The sequence below is a fragment of the Pseudorca crassidens genome, chromosome 2, assembly GCF_039906515.1.
Source record: "Pseudorca crassidens isolate mPseCra1 chromosome 2, mPseCra1.hap1, whole genome shotgun sequence".
Classification (NCBI taxonomy): domain Eukaryota; kingdom Metazoa; phylum Chordata; class Mammalia; order Artiodactyla; family Delphinidae; genus Pseudorca; species Pseudorca crassidens.
Window position 1 is genome coordinate 71,357,048 of NC_090297.1, and position 21,017 is coordinate 71,378,064.

The following is a 21,017-nucleotide window of genomic DNA, read 5'->3' on the forward strand; positions in this document are numbered from 1 at the left end:
ACACACTCTCTCTTTAGTAGCTGGACTTAACAAAAACTGCCTCATGACCTCTCCCCTTGGATGACTAATAACTTTATGGGAAAAAATGAGAAGGCTTAGTTCTAATTGTGTTTCTGGGTGACTTATTTTCAGATTCTGGGTGGAGGCTGGAGATCTTAAGACGGGGATATTGGGCCATATATATACTTGCTTCTCACACACATTTCTTCTAACATCTGGAAGCCTATCTGAAACTTTTTTATTTTCAGACTCTCCAAACCCAAAGTTTACCCTTCCTTTTTTCCATAAGACTCTCTGAATCATAATTTTATTCTCTAAAACATCTGATATTATTTCCGTTAGTGTTGATGATATAATCAGACCATAATTGGCTCCTTTACTGACATTCTAGAATATTTCCCTAATGCCTCATATATTTTGAGCTCTGGTAATAAAGTTTCTGACAGTAAAGTGTGCTATTTGAGCATAGCTTCCTTAATAATAGATGTATTACTCTACTTCCCTAACAAAACCTTTTTTGAATGAAAACCAAGATGGACCAGCCTTGTGCTGAAATCTGCTATATTCACTCCAGAAGGCTTCCAGAGCACTGCTTTTTAAACTCAGTCATTGACTCAGGCTCTCTTTTCCCCTCAGGCAAATGAGGACAATGTCTTTCCTCTTATCTCGTTAGATGATGAGGGTATGAAGTGAGTAGATGGAAAAGCCAATTAAATGCTTTGACTTCCTAAGACAAAACTATTATAAGTCAAGCTACCATGATTACAAAGTTTATTCCATTTTGCAAAGAGCAAATTAAATAGAGTTGAAATAATGTTTAGCATGCATAGTTTATATAAATGTGGTTTTAAACTATGTGTATATAAACAACAGTATAATATAAAGTACTGTATGGTTGCAGCTCCCAAGTTTTAAAATAACCTCTTTTAAGCTGCTTACCTAAATAGCTATTTTCTGTGTACTAAGGAATAGTTCCCCATGAAGAAGACTTGCAAAAAAAGCAAAGGTGAGAAAGCCTGGGATTGGGTGACAGGAGAGCATTCTCTAGGTGGCCAAACCTGCGCTCCTTTGTGTTATCAGCAATCACATGGAGGAGTATTGGTACAACTGTCAGGATAAGCAGTGATTAGCTGAAATGGCAAGTTTATCTCGGCAATGTTGTGGTTGTCCAAGATGTGTACTATTCATTAATCTGGGAAGAATTAATGGTATATCTATTCTGTGTTGGGAGCTGGAGATTCAAAATGATTAAGATGCTGTTGTTGCCTTGGGAGAGGTGTGACACTAAGTTATAATAAAGTGTGGTAAGCTCTTCACTCAACTATGGACAAAAACTCATGGGAAAGTTCTATCCTGGGGTATTAAGGAAGGTGAATACAGATTACTATGAGTAAAATATTACTGTAATACTAAAATAAAGTTCACTGCTGTTAGGATGCTGTGCAGTTGTGTGCTGCACCTAGCACTCTACCCACATTTAATTTTTTTTAGCTTCAATGCAGAGAAAACAAAATTCAAATCCAGCATGTGTAGTGGGAGGACGCGCAATCAATTTTCTGCACCCACCCCTTTCTCCTCCAGACTTCACTCTCTCAAAAGGGAGTTTAATCTGAATAAAGAAGGTGAAACATGACACCTTTGTTCGAAACAGACTCAGTCACCAAACTGTAAAATGAAGCATTGCAGACATTTGATTCTTTATTGGCATAAATTCTCTGTTGTGTTTCCACAAGGCAGCTCCTCTCATTAAGGTGACGTCCACCCACATCAAAGGAAAAAAGGAAGACTTTGAGTGTTCGCACACCTTCCCGAAGGGTGTCACCTCCCTTCCAATCCCTTTCTCAGTTCTGTTGAACTGTGGCACTTTGAAGCCTTGCCTCACTCACCAGACTTCCCCAGTTTGGTGGATCATAGGAGCTTTTTTTCCGTTCAAGCGTCTAGCAGGAAATGCACTAAGCTGGACTTTATGGGAAGTCTGCTAAAAATATCTTCTTTAGTGTGGGGATATTTCAAAGAAGTATTTAAGCTGCTAATTTTAGCCCATTTTTAAGGGAACATGTTTGCATGGTCCAGGGTGATGGCCTCACGTGTCTCTTTACAAAGCAGAAGGTGATAGGGCTGTTTGTGGGCTGTGTCAGGGTTTTTGCTCCCCTTGTCTTGTGGCCGTACTGGCGTCTGCCCTCCCTTAGATGAAATTGACACAGTGTCTTGTATTTCTGGCTGGAGTAGATCTGGACCAGGAAAGGACATTCCAGGATGTAAATCAAGGTCCACTTATCTGATATTTGTTTCCAGGGGGATCCTTGAGACAGTTCATTCCTTGTCTGCAGAGTCCCGGTGTCTTCTTTCAACAAGAGTTGGGTGTTTGGATGAACTTTAAAGCCTCCTCAGTTTTGATGTGGTGTTGAAACAGAAGCTTTGAATATTCAAGCTGCTGACTGCAGAGGAAATGCAGGGTTTTACAGATTATCAGCAGATGTACAGAACATACAATAGCCAGAAACTTTTCCCTCCGTAGTAGAAACGCTGGGGATTCCACAGCTTCCATGATAGCAAAGGGCAGACTAAGTATATTATACAGAGTAGTCCAGAGCTGGTGTCTGACTCCTGTCACGTCCCAGCTCCAGGCTGTTCCTGTTCCCACTCTCAGGTTTTCATCATAAGTGAACTCAAACCAGCCATGGGGGAACGTTTTGTCTCTAGGCATTTCCGCCTTCCATCTTCCTTGCCTAGAATGCTCCTTTGTTTTCTTTTCGTACTGGTGTATTAGTTTTGTAGGACTTCTTTGACAAAGTATGGCAAATCGGGTGGCTTAAAACAACAGAAATAGATCGCTCACAGTCTGGAGGCTAGAAGTCTGAGATCAAGGTGTTGGCAGGGCCATGCGGCCTCTGAAACCTGTGGGGGAATTCTTTGACTCTGCCTAGCTTTTGGTGGTTTGCTGGCAATCTTTGGTGTTCCTTGGTTTATAGATGCAACACTTCACTTGGTGTTTTCTCTGTGTGTCTTTACATCATCTTCCCTCTGTGCCCATCTGTCTCTGTGTCTAAAATTTCCCCTTTTTATAAGGACACCGGTCACTTTGGATAAGGGTCCACCCTAATGACCTCATTTTAACTTGATTATCTCTGTGAAGACTCTACTACCAAATAAGGTCAAATTCTGAGGTATTGGGAGTTAGCACTTCAACATATCTTTTTTAAGGGTGGGGCTGGGAGTGCTAGGGCACAGTTCAACTCGTAACACCTGGCTAGTATCTTCTCTGAGAACTCACCTTCTGAGCAGTCTTTGTGGTCCCCACACTGAGATGAAATACCCTTGCTGTGAACTTGGGATTTCCCCCTATGATGGGCTTAATATACTGTGTCGCCTGCTTCATTGTTCGTTACAATAAATGGTAAACTGCTTGAAGCTGTTTTGTATCCCTAATAGTTGGCAACATGCCTGGCGTAGGGAGCACTTGCTGAACTCACACCAGTAAGATATGAAGTGGGGAAAAAATTCCACCCCTGTGATTTTGCAAAATGTTTAGCACTTGCAGTGAAGTTTTATATTAAATAAGAACACAGCCTCTCAGTTTACTAAATAGATTTTTTTGCCCTGAAAATGACCAAATGGTTATAGTTTGCTTTGGTCAGGAGACTTTGCAATGAATCAGACTCAAATTTGAGAAGTGAGAGGGGTGGTTTGAGCATGTTCACAGACCCCTTTATAGAAGATGAATTGGACAGGGGTCTGGGACAAGTATCTCTAATAATGGGGTGTGTGGGAAAGGATGCTGTTGAGGTGATTAGAGCGTGGGGCAGCTAATCCAAACAGTTGGCTTCTATTCCTGACTCAGTGCAGGTTCACTGTGACCTCCGGCAAATCTCTTACCTTTTAAGTGAGCTTTAAAGTAAGAATGGCAATTATGAACATGTAAACATATGGAATGTGATGAGGACTAATTTTTGGATAGAGTTTAAAGAGATTTTCCTGAAATCTCTTACTTACTTTAAATGTTGTGAGGGTTATGAATGGGCAAACTGGTTTTAACTAAGACCACAAAAAGGTAAACTCATTTGAATAAGTAGATTCAACTTCAGTAAGTTTAGAAGCAAATGTCTTTCTTTCCTCTGGTAAGTAAGCCAGGTGTATAGAAGACAAACTGTTTTACAGGAAAGAAAAAACAGATTCATCTTAACCGTTTTTTCCTCCTGAATCCATTTTGTTTCTTTCTGTAGAGAGTTATCTGGAAACCTGATCCTTGGAGAGAGGCTGGATGGGAACCAAAATGGCAGAAGTGAAGAGTTTAAGGGAAGTAGAGTTGACTACACCACTCTCTGGTGGATTTTGATGGAGAAAATAGAACTAGAGACTACACTCTATTATCTGCGTGAATTTTAAAGGAAAGCAATGGAAGCAGCTCCAGAATTTCTGTTTGTGCTGTTTAATGATGGTAGTGTTGTTGGAAGGGATACTGGTGGCCAGGATGCTCGAAGTTTTGCTTGTGGAGAAATTTACATTAAATTATAGAATTAAAGTTAAACACTTCAGAGGATAGTGGAATGGACATTTCTATAATCTCTATCAAACTGAAGTGTTTGATGGAGATTAGAGACATGATTCTAAAACCTCTAGTTTCCCTCTTAGATACCCTCTAAGCTGCCAGTGGGTTCTGGGGCCAATAGAAGGAATATAGGCCAAAGAAACATACAGTTACATACACAGCCATATTCCAACTGAGAATAATGTGCACCCCTTTCTTTTGGAGGATCAATGGTAAAGGAAACAAAGAATACATCCGAATTTCCGCAGCAAGTTTTCCCAATTGATCCGCATAATAAACCGCATAACCAAACGTAGACATTGACCACCTACTGTCTTCTCTGCAGTGTAAGTGGTGTGGGGCTATTCAAGAAGGGCAGGGTGAGAAAATATGAGACATTGTCTCTGTGACAAATTGTCTCTAGTTTGGTTATTGAGATGAGATATAATAAAAGAATACAATTGCAGGATAATATATAACATGTAAATTCTGTAATAAATTATGAGAAGGTAAGAAATGTTGTTGCTGGTTATAAAAGGAGAGACCTTTAGGGGCAGAAGTATTCAAGAAAATTATGAAAAATATGCGACTTCAGCTGAACCTTGAGGAAGATTTGAGTTGGCCAAGGGGATGGGGTAGGCAGCGATGGCAAGTACGTGTGTCTGCTTGCTTACTGTCTCCTCTTTTGTCCATGGCGGACACTGTTAATCGACTACCCAAGAGCAGACTTTTCTGTCCTTAGAGAACTATCTCCCTACTTTCTTAAATTAGTAATTGATAATTGGGTTTATTTTTCTATTATACTGCAGTCTAGTGTAAAAGTTAAGCTTTGTTTATCTCTGAACCTACTGAGGCACGTAGAAGCAGCTCACTGTAGCGATGATAGAGGTGTGCCACAGACTCTTGCTTCAATAAAAAAGTTTCTTTTCAGCTGCGAGGAAGTAGACTCTACTTGCAGTGATTTAGGGATCTGCCATCACTGCGGCATTTCAAGGTCTTCTGGGCAACCCCAGTCAATGACTGAGCACTTTGAGGGTAGGAGGATGGGGGACTAGCGCTTGACCATTTCTGCTGTTTGCAGGATACTGCTTCAGGGCAGCGTTTGCTCTGGAGCTCCCCATTAGCTTGGCTGGGTATCAGATACGCATTGTAGTCCAAGACTTCACCTGTCCAATCCTGCTTCCTCCCCCTTTGTCTTTCACAGTCAATACCTGCTAGTTAACCACTTGCGCTCCTACTGCAGTTTCAGTGTCTGCTTCTAGAAGGATTTGCATCGACTTAGAAAAAGTTTATGAGATTGAATCAAGTTGGTGACAAGTTTTCCCTGGATCAACTGTTTCACGTTGTCTAGTTCCAAGCTGAGCCTTCATTCTGTCATCTACAAGCATTCTGAGCACCAACAAAGTTTTAAGCTCTGAGGTAGATGTTGGAAATTCAAAGATGAATAAGGCTGATCCCTATCTTTGACAAGACAGACGCGTAAAGATGTACGTAGACACTGAGACTTAAAAGATGAGCAACATGTTCAAGACTTTTCTCCTAAGTGGCCAGCTGAGTTTTGAATCCAAAAAAGGGGTCTTCATACAAAGTAGGAATCTGAAACTGGTACAGTTTCAGAGGTGTTCACATTACTTTGTCTTAGTTTATATTCCCCTAGGGAATTCTTTGGAACACTAATCCCTCAAGTGTGAATGAACCTGTTAAATATATTAAAATAGCTTTCTTGACAGCAGTTTGGGGGATTCTTTTATATGCTAAGGTGTGCTGTGCCTTTGCAAGAACAGGTCAAGTAGTTGATGTTTTCTAAGCTTCTTTGGCTCGGGAATTGTTTTACAGTACTTCTTTAGGAATGCTATCCTACCCGGTGAAATCGATTGGTGGTATATTACTTACTACAAGCAATAACTGACATCTATTCAACATTTTCTATTTGCTACTCGCTGTAAAGCACCATTAATGACCCCATTTTTCAGACAAGGAATCTGAGACAGCACAGAGGGTTATGAAACTTGCCCTAAGCTACGGAGATGGGCACAGGACCCATGCCCTGCCCCACTCCCTGTACTCTCCTGCCTCCCAGTGTCTTTGATGTGTTGAAGCCAGTGAGCCTGCCTCTTTCAGAGAGCAAGAGGCATGTGACTCAAATTCACCAAGGACACAGAAAAGTACATGTGAAAAAATTACAGCTACCTTGCTCATCCACAGGGACTGTGGGTTTTGTACCATTTAGTGAGACATATGTACAAAGAACTGAAAAGAAGGCTGGTTTGGATGAAGTTTAGTGGGAAGGATGAGAGGCTGGGCATTAATGCTTCCATCTGGCGGTCTGGGTTCTCCCTCTGAGAATCAGCACCTCTAGGGCTGATTCTCCGTTCTCTCCAATGTTTTTTCACCTCCCTGTTTTGTACCCTCTTTTGTTTTTTAATGCCCAGCACCCTGTCCCTTGCACCCCAACACATAATATCAGATAGAAGCCGACAGATATAGTAAGAACCAGGGCTTTGCAATCAGACACCTGGACTGAGATCTTCCCTGTATCACTTGCCAATCGTTCAAGTTACTTTATCTTTCTAGGCTTTGGTTTTCATTTGAGTAACATGGTGCTATAAAAAATGTCTACATCATAAGATTATTGTAATGATTCAAGAAAATAATATATGTAAAGTACAGAGTGGGCACTTAATAAATGGTGTTGGCTGTAAAGTTTTCTGTCTCTAGCTGTTTCTGAAATTAAATAGTGACCTCTTAAACTGAATATCCTCCCAGATGTAAGGGGAAAAATATCTAATTTCAGGCACGATGCAGGTATTAAGGAAGGGAGGAAATATTTTGCAGGGGGATGGTGGTTTTAGACCCTCTCTAAATAAACCCCCTAAGTGCATGATTACTGCATATAACTCTCCACTGTAAAGGAGACCAGCTCTGGTTTATTTTGTGCTAACTTCTGGCACCACAGGACCAGGTCATCTGCATATGTTCAGCGGTTTGCTGACCATTGGCCTGTGTTTTCTTAAGACTTTCTCTTGTCACCTCAGTACCTTGCTGGTAATTTGAGTCTTTGAAGAGGCAGACAATGAGGGTTGTAGTTGGCTCAATGTCTATTCTGTGGCTTTATTTGCCTCTTTCCCAGAGATTGAGCATTTATGTCTACGGGCATAAGATCGATTACTGCATTGTGCAGCAGAAATGAAAAGGAAACATTCTTTCTTACCTCTCCAGCTCTGCCTGGTGTTGGCTGCAGCAAACAGCCCTGTCTGAGCAGTCACATGTCCTGAGTGCGTGGACACAGCAACGGTAATTGCACACTTATCTCTGAGACAAAAAAAAAAATAAATGAAGTTGCTATCTAATTTATTCAGATGGCTCTCAAGATGCAGCATTTCATGTATAGATTTGATTTCCAGAAGTAACTATGAATGCTTTGTCAGGAAAATTACTTCAGCACAAACGAGTCCTCTTGTTTTTTCTTTTCCAGCCGTAGTAACTAATAGCTTAAGATATAAGATAAATTATAAAGTATTTTGTAATTAATATTTTAATTTACTAAGAAGAGAGCTAAATGGTGACTAGACTTCTCTTCCCCTTGATAATAATGAACGCAGGCAGTTTCAAATGAAGGAGAGCAGTTTAATACCTTTGATTAAGAACATGTTTCCACAGTGGCTATTATGTTCCTATTTAAAAGAGCAAAACAAAACTCAGGCTTATTTTATTTTGCAACTGCAGGGGGTCCTATGGCATCAAAAGAAGACGAGAAAATGTTTAAGGATAATTAAAGGCAATTTGCCTCATCGGGATTTTTTCCTCCTCCCTTTTTCTCTTCCCCATCTTCTCCCCACAATACTTGCTAATTGCTGCTTCAGAGACCTGAGGATTTTTTTCTTTTTCCCTTCAAGAAACTTGCCTATTTGGCTGTTGTCCACACTTATAATTGACTGCATAAATCAGTGAATCTCCATTTGTTCATTTAAAAAACAGAACATGAGTTACTCGCTGTCTTATCATGCTGGCTAGTTAGACATTAGGAAAGCTAAAGGCAAGAAATGAATTACACGTGTTAATTCATTTCATCTCTGAAAGAATGTCATGATGTCCCTGTGACTGAATAGGAAACCAGAGTAGCTTGATTGGGGTCCTGCTGCTTAGGGTGAGCTAGGAACTCTAAGCTTTGTTTCCACTCTATTACCTCTTTAAGTTAAGGCTTCCCTGTTTCTTTATTCATTTAAAGACTTTCTATTTAGAATTTTCATTCATTCCTTCGATTTGAATGCCCCTGACCAGCATTTAAGCCTATAACGCTTAGGTTGTAAAGAGGGAACTTGGTGACTCTCAGAAAAATGAATTGTGGAAAGTCATTCACAGCAGCTTCCCCCAGGGACTGAGGAAACTCAGTCACCTCTGGAAAAATTTTAGCTAAAGTTTTAAAGTAACAGAACTCAGGGTAGGAACTGAGCGCCTAAAATGAGAAGGGTTTTAATTTGACATTATGCTTTCAACTCTGGAAGTTGATAGTAAAGGGCATCACACTCCAGATAAAGTGACTTCCTGGGAAAAAGAATGATCCGTAAATGTTTGACCTCAAAGTTTGCACATTGTTCAACTCAGGTGAATTGAACAATGTGGACCAAAGTGTCGTATGCTGAGTAAGTGCAGAAAGAATGATGCTGAGTTAAGGAAAGGATTGAGGTGTGTGTTATGGGTGGGAAACCCCACAATGGCCATGAGTCTAGGATAGGGTGGTTGTACCGACTGCACATTTGTTCTTTGGCTAGAAAAAATATTGGGGAAAAGTGGGGGGAAATCTCAATATGATTGAATATGTGAGCCTCTGAGTAGTGAGAAGTGGTTTAATTCATCTTCCCAGTTTGCTTTCTGCCAATAACTCTCTGCCATCCCCAAAAGTACAACGGTGTGTGCACTCCTGACCAGTGTGTGCGTGGAGTTTAGGTTTTTGAGATTTTCTATTTTTGTTTTTATAGTTTTGATTTTCAAGTACATTTTACACATAGAAATAGCCAAATATTTGCATAAGAAGCAGATTTTCTCCAAGTTCTAATTTCAAAAAAATTTAAAACAGAATAATAGAGATAAAGAAAGGCTTTGGAAAGTAGCATAGAAAAGAGGATTGGAGAGTGCCCTTGGGGTTAGCCTAACCTCCTTAGATTCTAAGGATAACAAGGTAGGGCATAACTTTTAGCTTGAACATCGTCAAAGAGAAAGAAAGCAAAGTGAACCAGATTCTAGCTCTGTTCCTCTGCCACCCTTTATTCTATGCCCAGGGAGATGGTTTCGATCCCTAGAATCATGTACAACATTTTATATCCTGGAAATTCTACTCAGTTTCTGACTGTATCAAAGTTAACCCAACCTTATTTTAAAGAAATATTCAAGAAACTGGAATTAGTTAGAATTGGAGATGAACCTGTGTATTGAGAAATTAAGATACTCTTTGAATGATAAACTGCAAATGAAATAGAAAATTATGAAGCTTGAGTTAATCTGAAGTCACATGCATCCTAGGTTTGACATGGTTTTGGAGAAAACTATGTTTAAGCAGAGTGGTGGATCCAGCCCTGCATACTAGCTATTTTCTTGTCCTTATTTCCAGCACCATCACTATGATTCTCCTCCTTACTTACTAGGCACTAGCCACACTGGACATTGTTATGTTCCTCCACATTGCCAGGCTCCTTCACACCCAGCCCTGGCACACACCGTGTCTTCAGCTTAAGACATTTTTCTTGGATCCTTCCAATTCACTTTTGGGATAAACTTCTGCTCATCTGTCGGATGACTAATTAAAACGTTTCTTGTTTTGTTCTCATACTACTTTATATTTTTCTTTCTTTCTTTTTTTTTTTTTTTTGAGGTACGCGGGCCTCTTCCTGCTGTGGCCTCTCCCGTTGCGGAGCACAGGCTCCGGACGCGCAGGCTCAGCGGCCACGGCTCACGGGCCCAGCCGCTCCGTGGCATGTGGGATCCTCCTGGACCGGGGCACGAACCCACGTCCCCTGCATTGGCAGGCGGACTCTCAACCACTGCGCCACCAGGGAAGCCCTATATTTTTCTTTATAGGACATATAAACATAATTGAAAATCACTTGTGTAATTCCTGCTTTAATATCAGTCTCTCCTTACATATTATGAGTCATAAGAATAGAGGCTGTAATTATCTTATTTACCATTATATAGTAGTCCTAGGCTATAGCCAGACCTTAACAAATTGTTGTTGTATGAATGAATGTATGAATGATATTGGACTTCAAAAAGAGGATGAATACTGAGCTGCTCAAAGCAACTGATGTAGAAGTCACATCTCAGTATTGAGAATGAGCTAGCCTAGGATTCGAAATGCCAAAAATAGAGGAGCAAGGGTCGAACAGACACTGAGTGGTGAGGAGCGCTGGGGAGACCAAAAGCAAGCAATGTTGATGATCTGATGTTGAAGCAGAGAACAAAAACGAAGGTTTACCTGGGATGATTACCTGACAAGTGATGGAAGGGGTCTGGTATGCTAAACCACTTTTATGGTAGTTAAAAAAAAAAAAAAAGTTTTTTTTTTTTTGAAAGTTCCTGGTATCAAACATGCTATTCATGGTAACACAAGTCTGTCAGTGAACTAATTTCTTGACCTGTGACAAGGCTAGGAGATACGGATTCAGTGCTAACTGTCCACACACAGAGAATGCACTATTTCTCATCCTTCTGGATTTCTCTGACACCTGACATTCCACAATATTCTCCAGGAAATTTTCTCTGAGTCATGTACCGTTTCCTTATAACCTCATAGTGCCCTCTCCATCTATCATTGCATATATTTACCTATTTATTTCCTCTACTAGACTGCAAGCTTCTTAATGGCAGTGATTTTTTAATTTGTCTATATATTTCCGTGACTGGCTCAGTGCCTAGAATTAGACACCTGAGTAATATTTGGCAAATTCAATGGAATTAAACTCGTTTTATTTAAATTCTTGTTTCCTTTTACCGAGTAAATACATTCGTTGAGAAATGGTTAAAGGTATATTCATGTTAGAAGCCTAGCAGAGTAGGTCATGTAGTCAGACAATAAAGTTTGTTGTTTGACCAACTTTAGTTATAGATACTTTGTTTAACTTTAGTTAACTTTAGTTATAGATACTTTGACAGATTGATGCAAAAATCACCTCATCTCTGTAATGTGACTTTGCAGCATCTCCCATCATGAGATGGAGTCTCTTTACCCAATCCTTGAAACTTGGCTGGCCTTGGAATTTGCTTTGGCCAATAGAATATGACAGAAATGATGTTGTGCTCTTTCCATGCCTTGATTTTCCCTCTGCTCCCTTGAAACTCTTGCATGCTTTATGAACAAGTCTAGATAGTCCTTCCAGATGAAGCCATCCTAGACCCACTAGTTCCCAGCTGACCACAGATGTATTGATTGAGCTCAGCCAAGACCAGAACTGCTCACATTGCTGACTTGCAGAATTTTGAGCTAAACAAATTGTTGTTGTTTTAAATCATTACATTTTGGGGTTATTATGTAGCAGAAGTTAATTATTGTAGATATGCTCATTTTATTAGGTTAAGTTAAAATAGCTGATACTATATTTTGCTAAGAAGATGGGTAGTGAGATCCGATCCATGAATAGAGCATATCTTGGAAAGGACAGCCAGAGGTCCTTTCTCTAATGACAGGACAATTTGTAAGCTCCTCAGCGATAGGAGAATGATGTTGGGGAAAACCTGGAATTTGACTATCTAAAAGAGATGAAGCTTAAAAATGAAGGGTCTAAGTTACCTTGAAATAGGAAGATCTAGTTTTTGCTTCTGCTATCAATGAAAATGAAGGCTCACAAGTATGATGAGTCTGGTTCTGTATCATATATAAGTTTGGACCCCACGATACCACTATTCAAGGGCTGTGTGGGACGTATATCAATTTGGCCCACTGATGTGGGTTAACCCCTTCTTTTTTTGTGTTCTGTCTAAAACCACTCTCTGCATTGAATTATTTGTGTACACGTCTGTCTCCCCTATTGGATTGCAATCATTATGATTGTAAGGACCCGATCTCATTCCTTTTTATATTCTCAGCTCTGGCACAGGGTCTGACACATTGATATTTCTCAAGAAATATCTGTTGAATGAATCCACGATGACAAACCAATTGGGTACATTGTGAACAGTTTTACAAAAAAAACTATCTGTAGGATTCTAGAAAATCTGATGATTCTTGATTTAAGTTATCAGAATCAACTGAGGATTTTGTCTGTGTTGGGGAAACATATCCCATTTATTAATAATTGTGGAATGCCTACTATGTGCATTACTCTAAGCACCTTTCACGTAGAAATCCTTTAATACTCCCAAGGATCCTATGATGTTGGTCTTGTTGCCCTCCGTTTATTGATGAGGAGACTGAAACATGAAGAAGTTAAAAAACTGATCCAAGATTCCATGGCTACCAAGAGGACCAGCCAAGATATGAGTCTGGCTCTAGCCTATGTTCTCAGCTACTATAATACAACTGTCTCTAAATGCATACAAGAACGTCCTCGTATGAAAGTAGTCAGAAAATTTGTATTAGCGAGCAGCGACAGAAGAGCATTCTCCTGTACAGTGCATAAGATTTCATACATATGTGTACTCAAAACATGGTTGGAATGTTCCAGTAAATGATGAGATTTCTCTCCAGCAATGTGGAAAGGGGGATATCTATGTTCCTTAGCAATAAAAAAAAAAGTACTACTAGGAACTTGTCAGTGTTGCTTGTTTGTTCTTTCAGGTATGGAAAGTCCTAGTGAGGTTAGACAGGGGCACGGAACCCTCTCCCATAGTCCCCTTTGTGACATTCCTCATGCCTGGAAAGTGACCCTGGGCTCTTACACCACTGTGATTCTGGGAAGAGCCCATTGAGTGGGGCTTTTGGGGAGGAAGAAGAGGGGGCAAGGAACCCTTGAAGGTGAAACTGCAGTGCTGGGTGCCTGTCCTTGACCCGGTCCCTTTCAGGAATGCAGGAGTGGAGAGGGCCGCCTGGTGGGTGGGCTCTTAGATCACGTGACTTCTTTGCTCCTTAGCAGAGTGTGGAGTCGGGTGAATCTCTCTCTCTTTCTCTCTCAACAAATCCAGGGGCAGAGTGTCATTCTGAGGAATTGCTTTACCTTTGTGAGTGCTGAATACGACTGGGACAGTGAATGGTCGGCCAAGGCTTGGGAATCCCTGTAATTATGAAACTGCAGCAGGCACTACAGGGACATTTGGCAAATTTCGATTCTGGAAAACAAAACGCGCTCTTTGGACTTACCCCAATAACAGAGTAGAAAATCGGTCTCTAGTATTTGGGGGTTACCTCCGCGGGGCTTCAGGCTGTGCTGTGCCAGTAGGCACCAGTATGGCTGAGTTGATTTTATGCGGTTTGATTGGTCTGTACCTGTGCCACGCTGGCTGTTTCATATGGTAAATGTCACCCATGACCTTAGGAGAAGAAAGAATGTTCCCAAAACAGAGCTAGTTCTATGAGACTATATTGAGACCTAGTCTTTGTTGCACTCCTAAAATTTTTTTCATAATTTTTCTAGCTTCACTGTAGGAAGGTAATAAACATCAAAACTAGCATAGTCAATGATCTCTTTCCAGAGATATGACCAGACAAGCCTCCTTTCACTGGGATCCTGGGGAAAGTACATTCCCAGGTGGGGAGAGGAACATTAAACCACGTGTCACTCATTCTGCAGGAATGAAAATGTTGGTTTCCCTGGCTGTAATAATTTAGAGATTAAATATTGGACATGGGACTGCAGGAAGGCTGTGATTTGTTTCCTAAATCATAAAATCTCGTTTCCATTTCTCATCCTGTATGTATCTCCTTTGGAAAGCCGTATAACTTGTCCAACTTGCCATTGTGTAGAATTGTGTCAGTGAGTCTGTGGGCCTCTCGATACATCATGTCAAATAAGCCAATCCCCCACCTGGCCACAATCCCCAGGAAAAAAACTATGCTTTGTTGCATGAGATTGGAAGCTTCAAAATCGGTCTTGGCTATTTTCTATTACTTAGGTCCTTCTAACTTTCCCTTAGCTATTGTAGAAAAGTTGTCTTTGCTAGACTAACCAGCTTCTGGTGCCCTGAAACTTTATCAGAGCGAATACCCTCTAATCATTTTCAATTGTGTGGCAGTTTGGGACCTGACTTCTGATCACCTGTAATACTCAGAACCATGACTGCCTTTTATTTCCTGCCTGCTTGTCACATCTTACTTATAGGAATAGAGTATTTGTAGCTTGCAGAATCCCAAACCTGACCGAGTGATGGATGTACTGTAGATGATTAATCCATATCTTTATGTAGTTTTGAGTCTATTCCTTTTCAATTGTTTTGTGCTGAGGGTTAAACAATTAATTGAATGACTGCTAAGACTTGAGTCTGAACCCTAATACTTTTCCTACGTGTTTGGGTCTACATTCTCTCTCTTTTTTCTAAAGAAGATGTTCGGGGTAGGAGTTTATTAATTAATTTATTTATTTTTGCTGTGTTGCATCTTCGTTTCTGCACGAGGGCTTTCTCTAGTTGTGGCAAGCGGGGGCCACTCTTCATCGCCGTGTGCAGGCCTCTCGCTATCGCGGCCTCTCTTGTTGCGGAGCACAGGCTCCAGGCACGCAGGCTCAGTAGTTGTGGTTCACGGGCCTAGTTGCTCCGTGGCATGTGGGATCCTCCCAGACCAGGGCTCAAACCCGTGCTCCCTGCATTAGCAGGCAGATTCTCAACCACTGCGCCACCTGGGAAGCCCGAGTCTACATTCTCTTGAACCTGCTGATGGTCAGATGGGCTATTATTATAGACGAAACAAAACAAAAAACTCCATATAAACTGACAATATACAGTCTAGTTAAGCATGTCGTTATGATCAGAGAGTGCTATCTCTCTCTGTGTCTCTCTGTCTCTTTTGGGTCTCAGAGGCTGTTTAATCATACTTCTTAGCTCCTGGCAGACAAATTAACATCTGTGTGGTACGGAGACTCACATATTTGTTTGTTTCAAATTTATCCCTTTTTATCTCTACTCCACCCATTCCCCTCAGAACAGAGGCAGCCAGAATGGAAGGGTTTCCAGAGCCTTAGTTCAGAAATCTTACCCCCAGGTTCTGGGACCTTGAAAATGGCATGTAGGATAGGCTAAATGGGACTCAGCAAATTTTCTTGTGTCATTTGGATATTTTATTGAAAAGTATTTGTTCTATTGTCATAGGCAACAATTTTGACTTGCATCTTTTTGTTTCGTATTGTGTTTTTACATTTTTAAATTCATGTAAATATTATCGGATGATTTGTATCTCATTTTGTTTCTTTTTTCTCTTTCTTTCTTTTTTGAATCCATCCATGTTGCCATGACCAAATCTCATATGTTGTTTCTAATTGCCACATGGTACTCCACACTGTGCATACAGTGCACATGACTTATCTACGTTCCCAGGGGTGAACTCAGGTTCCTTCCAATATCCTCTCCCCCAGTCACAACCTAGGTAAATAAGTTTACTAATTCACTAATGGGTTTTCCTCTTTAATGTGTCTTTCTTATGTCTATGGCTAAAGCTGAATATGAGATAAATTTTAGTTTTTGTTTTAATTATTTTTTACCCTTAAAAAAGATCCTTTAATATTTTACCTAAAGCTCCATAGTTTAAAGGTGACTTATAGATTAGTCATGCCCTTTCCTTAAAATTGATCTGTTTTCTTGCTTAAATTTACAATTATCATCGTTTTCCATTGTGCTCACTGGGTGACATATACGTTTGACAGAATAACTCAGTTTGTGCTTTTGTCATGGTAACGGTACCATTTATATAATAATTCAAAATGAAAGTTAAAAAAATTCAATATTACAATAGTTAGTGAAAATCTTAGTAGGGTGTAAGCACCATTAAAAAAAATCCTGTGTGTGACAGAAATAGAATGAGTAGAAGATCTGTTTTTCACATATTTTTCTTTGTCTTGAAGAACCCATCTGGCAGCAGTGCCATGGTGGCTAAACCTGTGGTTCAATACTTTCCTACCTTCTTGAATACTAAGCCAACACTAAACTGAAAATGACGAGTATAGCTTTATTCATAAAAAAACAAAAATGTTTTTTCACAAGGCTATTTTGGAGAGGAATCCATGGCTGCGAGACTGTCTCACCCAAAGATATCTTCTGAGCTAAGCTTCCAGAGGTGAGTTACAGAGCACATGGGGTCATATACTCTTCAGCAACTTTGGCTGTGGTGAATTATATTATAACTATGTGCCAGACCAAAGCAACCGTGTATAGACTGAGTTGTGATCTATCAAGGAGTCTGTATGAGAAGTTGGTCCCAAAGAGGTGCTACATTTAGAAAATGATTAACTAAACCAATTAGATGACCTGTTTGGGGGCTCTTGAAGCATACAGAAAGACACTCAAAATGGAATAGGAAGAAGCAGCTGATAGAAAGAGAAAGTTGTTAAAAAGGGAATAATAGATTGACTTAATTTCTGTGGATTTCTAGAAGAGATTTCAGTTTTATTTAGACCTAATTGAATATTGAGACAGTTTTCTGTGTGTGATTCTGTTCCTAGAATATAAATTTTTTTAAAAAACCCAAACAATCCCAAATAAAAGCATACAAGAAGCCAAAAACCAAAGTTGAAAGCAGTAATAAGAATGAAGTAGATTCTAACTTTAGTAATTTATATTGTATGTATAAGTAAGTAAAGAGGTTATTGAACCAATAAAAATATATTGGAGCTCTGAGTGGCTATAAAGGGAATGACAGCTCTGATTGTGTCCATGTGTTTAAAATGGAAGGAATGATTCACAACTGATTTTTCCAATACAGTAGCTATTGAACTTTGCACTTGGGCCACTATAAAATGCTGATGGCAAATATCCATGAACTCCACTATGTTTTACTGCCTTCTTTGTAGTTAGGTTATATGATGAGTTCTGGTCAATGGCCTGTGGAAGGACATGATATGTGTCACCTCCTGACTATGATACTCACGATCAGTTGTGAATTCTTTCTTCTCTCTCTTTGCCTGTCTTGGAGGCCCTGGAAGCCATGTGCTGAGATGGTGAAGCCACAAAATAGAACCTGGAAGAATCCATGATTCACTGCTGGGAAGTGAGCTGCCCTGGAGAGTATCTAGACTTGCAGAAGGCCTGTGAGAATGGATAATAAATTTTATGTGTAAAGTGACTGAGATTCTTGTGGCTGCTTTTTGCTGCCAGACTCGTACTGGGTAGGATTTGAATCTGGCCAATCTATTTTACTAGAAGTATTACAACTTTTCCCACCACAGTATATTCGCTTAAACAAAGTGGAAGGCTCTGAGATAGAAGAGTCTCAGGTTTGTCATCTCAAAAAATGGGGAGACACTTTATAAGAGTGTTACAAAAGCTAAATGAGGTAACCGTTTTAAAATGTAGCTTTTATTTTTATTCATATGTGGTGGGGGCCAACAGATCAGGAGATGACTGCCACTGAAAGGATATCTTGTTACAATTCCCAAGAGGAGCAGGGGAACCACACCATGAGGGCCAAATGGGGAAGCACCAGGGTTGGCCAGGCAGCAGAGGGAATGAGGGGAGAATGTGGGCAAGAGCCTTTATTGTTGCTTCAGCTGGAAGACATGAACAAGGCAGAGTGAGCAGGCTGGCTAGTTCAAAAAATTTCAGCAGGCTCTGGGGTATAGGAACTGTCTTTAGTCGTACTGATCCTGGGGTGACTAGGCAGTGGGATAGTAGACTGGTGTGTGAAAGAGTCTGATAAAGGAGGTGGTTGGGGGCAGGGACTCTGAATTGATTTATTTGCATATGAAAGGTGAGTCATTTATGACCTCTAGGAATTGGCTAGCCCTCGGAGGGCCAGTCTCTTCATGTGTCAAAGCATTAGAATAGAAAGACATGCTTAATAAAATATCATATAGGAAAATACCTGCGTGTCTGACCCAGAGTAGCAGCATGGAGATGAATTCAAAAGCAGGTTGAATGGGAGCAAGTCGGAGACCTAGGAGAACAGGTAGAGGCATTTACAGGATGCACCATCAATCCAGTCTACTTCTATAATGCAAAGACATTCTTCAAAAATGTGTTGTTAATCATGTCACTTCCTTTTTTTAAAACCCTAAATTAGTTCATGCTCTTCTCCTTGTTTGTGTCACTCTAAACTCCACATTTGTCAGCATCAAAGCTACTTGTTTTGAAAGGCTCGCAAGTGACATTTCTTCTGGGAGAACTTCCCTTAGTCCCACCCCTCCCATCCTCATCCTGTGTCCCCTTCCCCAGGGGGGAACTTCAGTGAGGCAGCTTGGACCATGGGTGATTCACAGAGAGGACCTCAGGGTGGGCAATCAGTAGTCCTCAGGCCCAGAAGCTGGGAAATGGGAGCCTCAGCACAGAGGGGCTGCCACAGCATTGATTACACACACTGTTCCTAGAACTTAGGCAGTTCTAATAAATATCTTCAGTGCTATCTCTAGGATTTGTAAATGTTGTCCCGCAGACTGTTCAGAGAAACAGACTTCTTTGATACAAAGGGCTGGAAATCACTAGAAAACAGAGAGAGTTAGAAAGACAGCAGATTCTATTACCTAGATCTACTGTTTGCTGTATTCAGAGCCCTCTGAAATAATTGTGACTATAAAATTTCATTAAACTTACATGTCAGTTGGATCCACCCACATATCTGCTTCTTATATTTTTCTAGCTCTTTCCTTCTCAGTTTCTTCAATATAAAATGTGGAGTTTTGAACACATGATCTATAAAATCCCAGACAGTTTTAATAAAATTCTGATTACATAAATTTTTCTTCTTTTAAATCCCTGCCCTTACCAACTGGCTCAGAGAACAGAATCTTGGCCTAATCCAAAGATGTTTTTTGCCCACAAACAACTATTCCAAGATGCAAGAAATACCTAAAAAGAAAAAGGAACAATTGCAATAAATATGAGTTCCCTTACATCACAGATCTCTTTTAAACTAAAAGATTAAATTAAGACTTATTTTAACTTTATAGAAAATTTGGAATATAGAAAAAACAAAAGAAAACAACTATCTTAACTAATCTCTTAACATTTAATTGTATTTCTACTTTTTATAATTTTTACTTTCTGCTTATTTTTACTTTCTAATCTTAGTCATATAGTTATGCAATTTTTTATCCTATTTTTTTCATTTAACATTGAATATCCAAAGCATTCCCACAGGTACTGAATGTTCTTTGTAATTTTAAATATCTCTATATTATTTCAAACAAAATGAATTAGAATTTACTTAACACTTTTAATTTGGGAGATTTCTCATATTATTATTTTTTAAAATTTATTCTTAATTGATATAGCTTTTTCCACAACTTTTTTCTAAAATTTGGATGATGTCTTAAGATAGAATCCCAGAAATAGAAAATGAAGCAGGTTTCAAGGTCAAGGGAAAGCAGTTAGGATGATCAGAGCAAGAGAAGAGACCAAATCTGGAAAGATATTGGTTTATTAACAGGGACCACCTTCTTTATGTCAGATTAAGGGCAACATTTATTAACGACTAGACCACATTCTGATTGTTTTAGAAGGTCCAGTATTGGCAGTAAATACCATAAAAATTAATAAAAAAGAAAAGAAAAGAAGGAAGGGAGGGAAGGACGAAGAAAGTGTAAAAGAATGAACAAACCTGGGTTATTCTTACACATTTATGGGTTTTGTAAATTGATCTTTTATTTTCCTCCCTAATGAAATGACATTTACCTCATCTGGGGGGAACATAGTCAAACAATATCTCTTTATACTCTATTGCGAAAGTCTTGGTGTGGTGAACAGAGAGGTAGATTATGGAAGTCATTCCTCGCCTCAGGCAGAATATTATTATTCTAATATGTGGTTTGGATCTGGGGTGTGAAATTCTCCTTCATTGGAGATTTAGAGGAGAATGGAATGTTGTTTCATTTGGGAAACACAGTTTTGGAAGAAGGATGATGAACTCTTCAAAGCCTCTTCCACTATTAAACATTAAAAAAAAAACTAAATGAAAAGGGCAAACTCTTAGATTGTATCTTGTATTTTTTTTCTTTTATCAAAACTGTACTTTTTTTGAAGGATATCTATATCCTCATTTCTCAGTTTCCTCATTTCTCTGCCTCTTGTATTTCTGTTTGGCAAGGGTGACCAGCAATACCAGATAACCTTCGAAAAATAGCCTAGGAAAATTTCCAGGGTGCCTAGCCATAGATAATTTCAGGGATTCCCTCTGTCTAACTGGTATAAATAACAGATTAAACCCAGGGCCACTGAGTAATGTCTAATTGCTTTTGGGCATAACTCGACCAAGGAATAAACACTCCTATCAGGATTTGGACTTGGTGTTCATGGATGCACTATTTCTTCTGCATAAATATTCTCAAATTCAGGTTAATGCAAGTCAGCCCAGAGAAGTAAAATCAGTATCAGAAAAAAAAAAAAAAAAAAAAAAAAGTAATGGTCAACTACTGTTGCTGGTGAT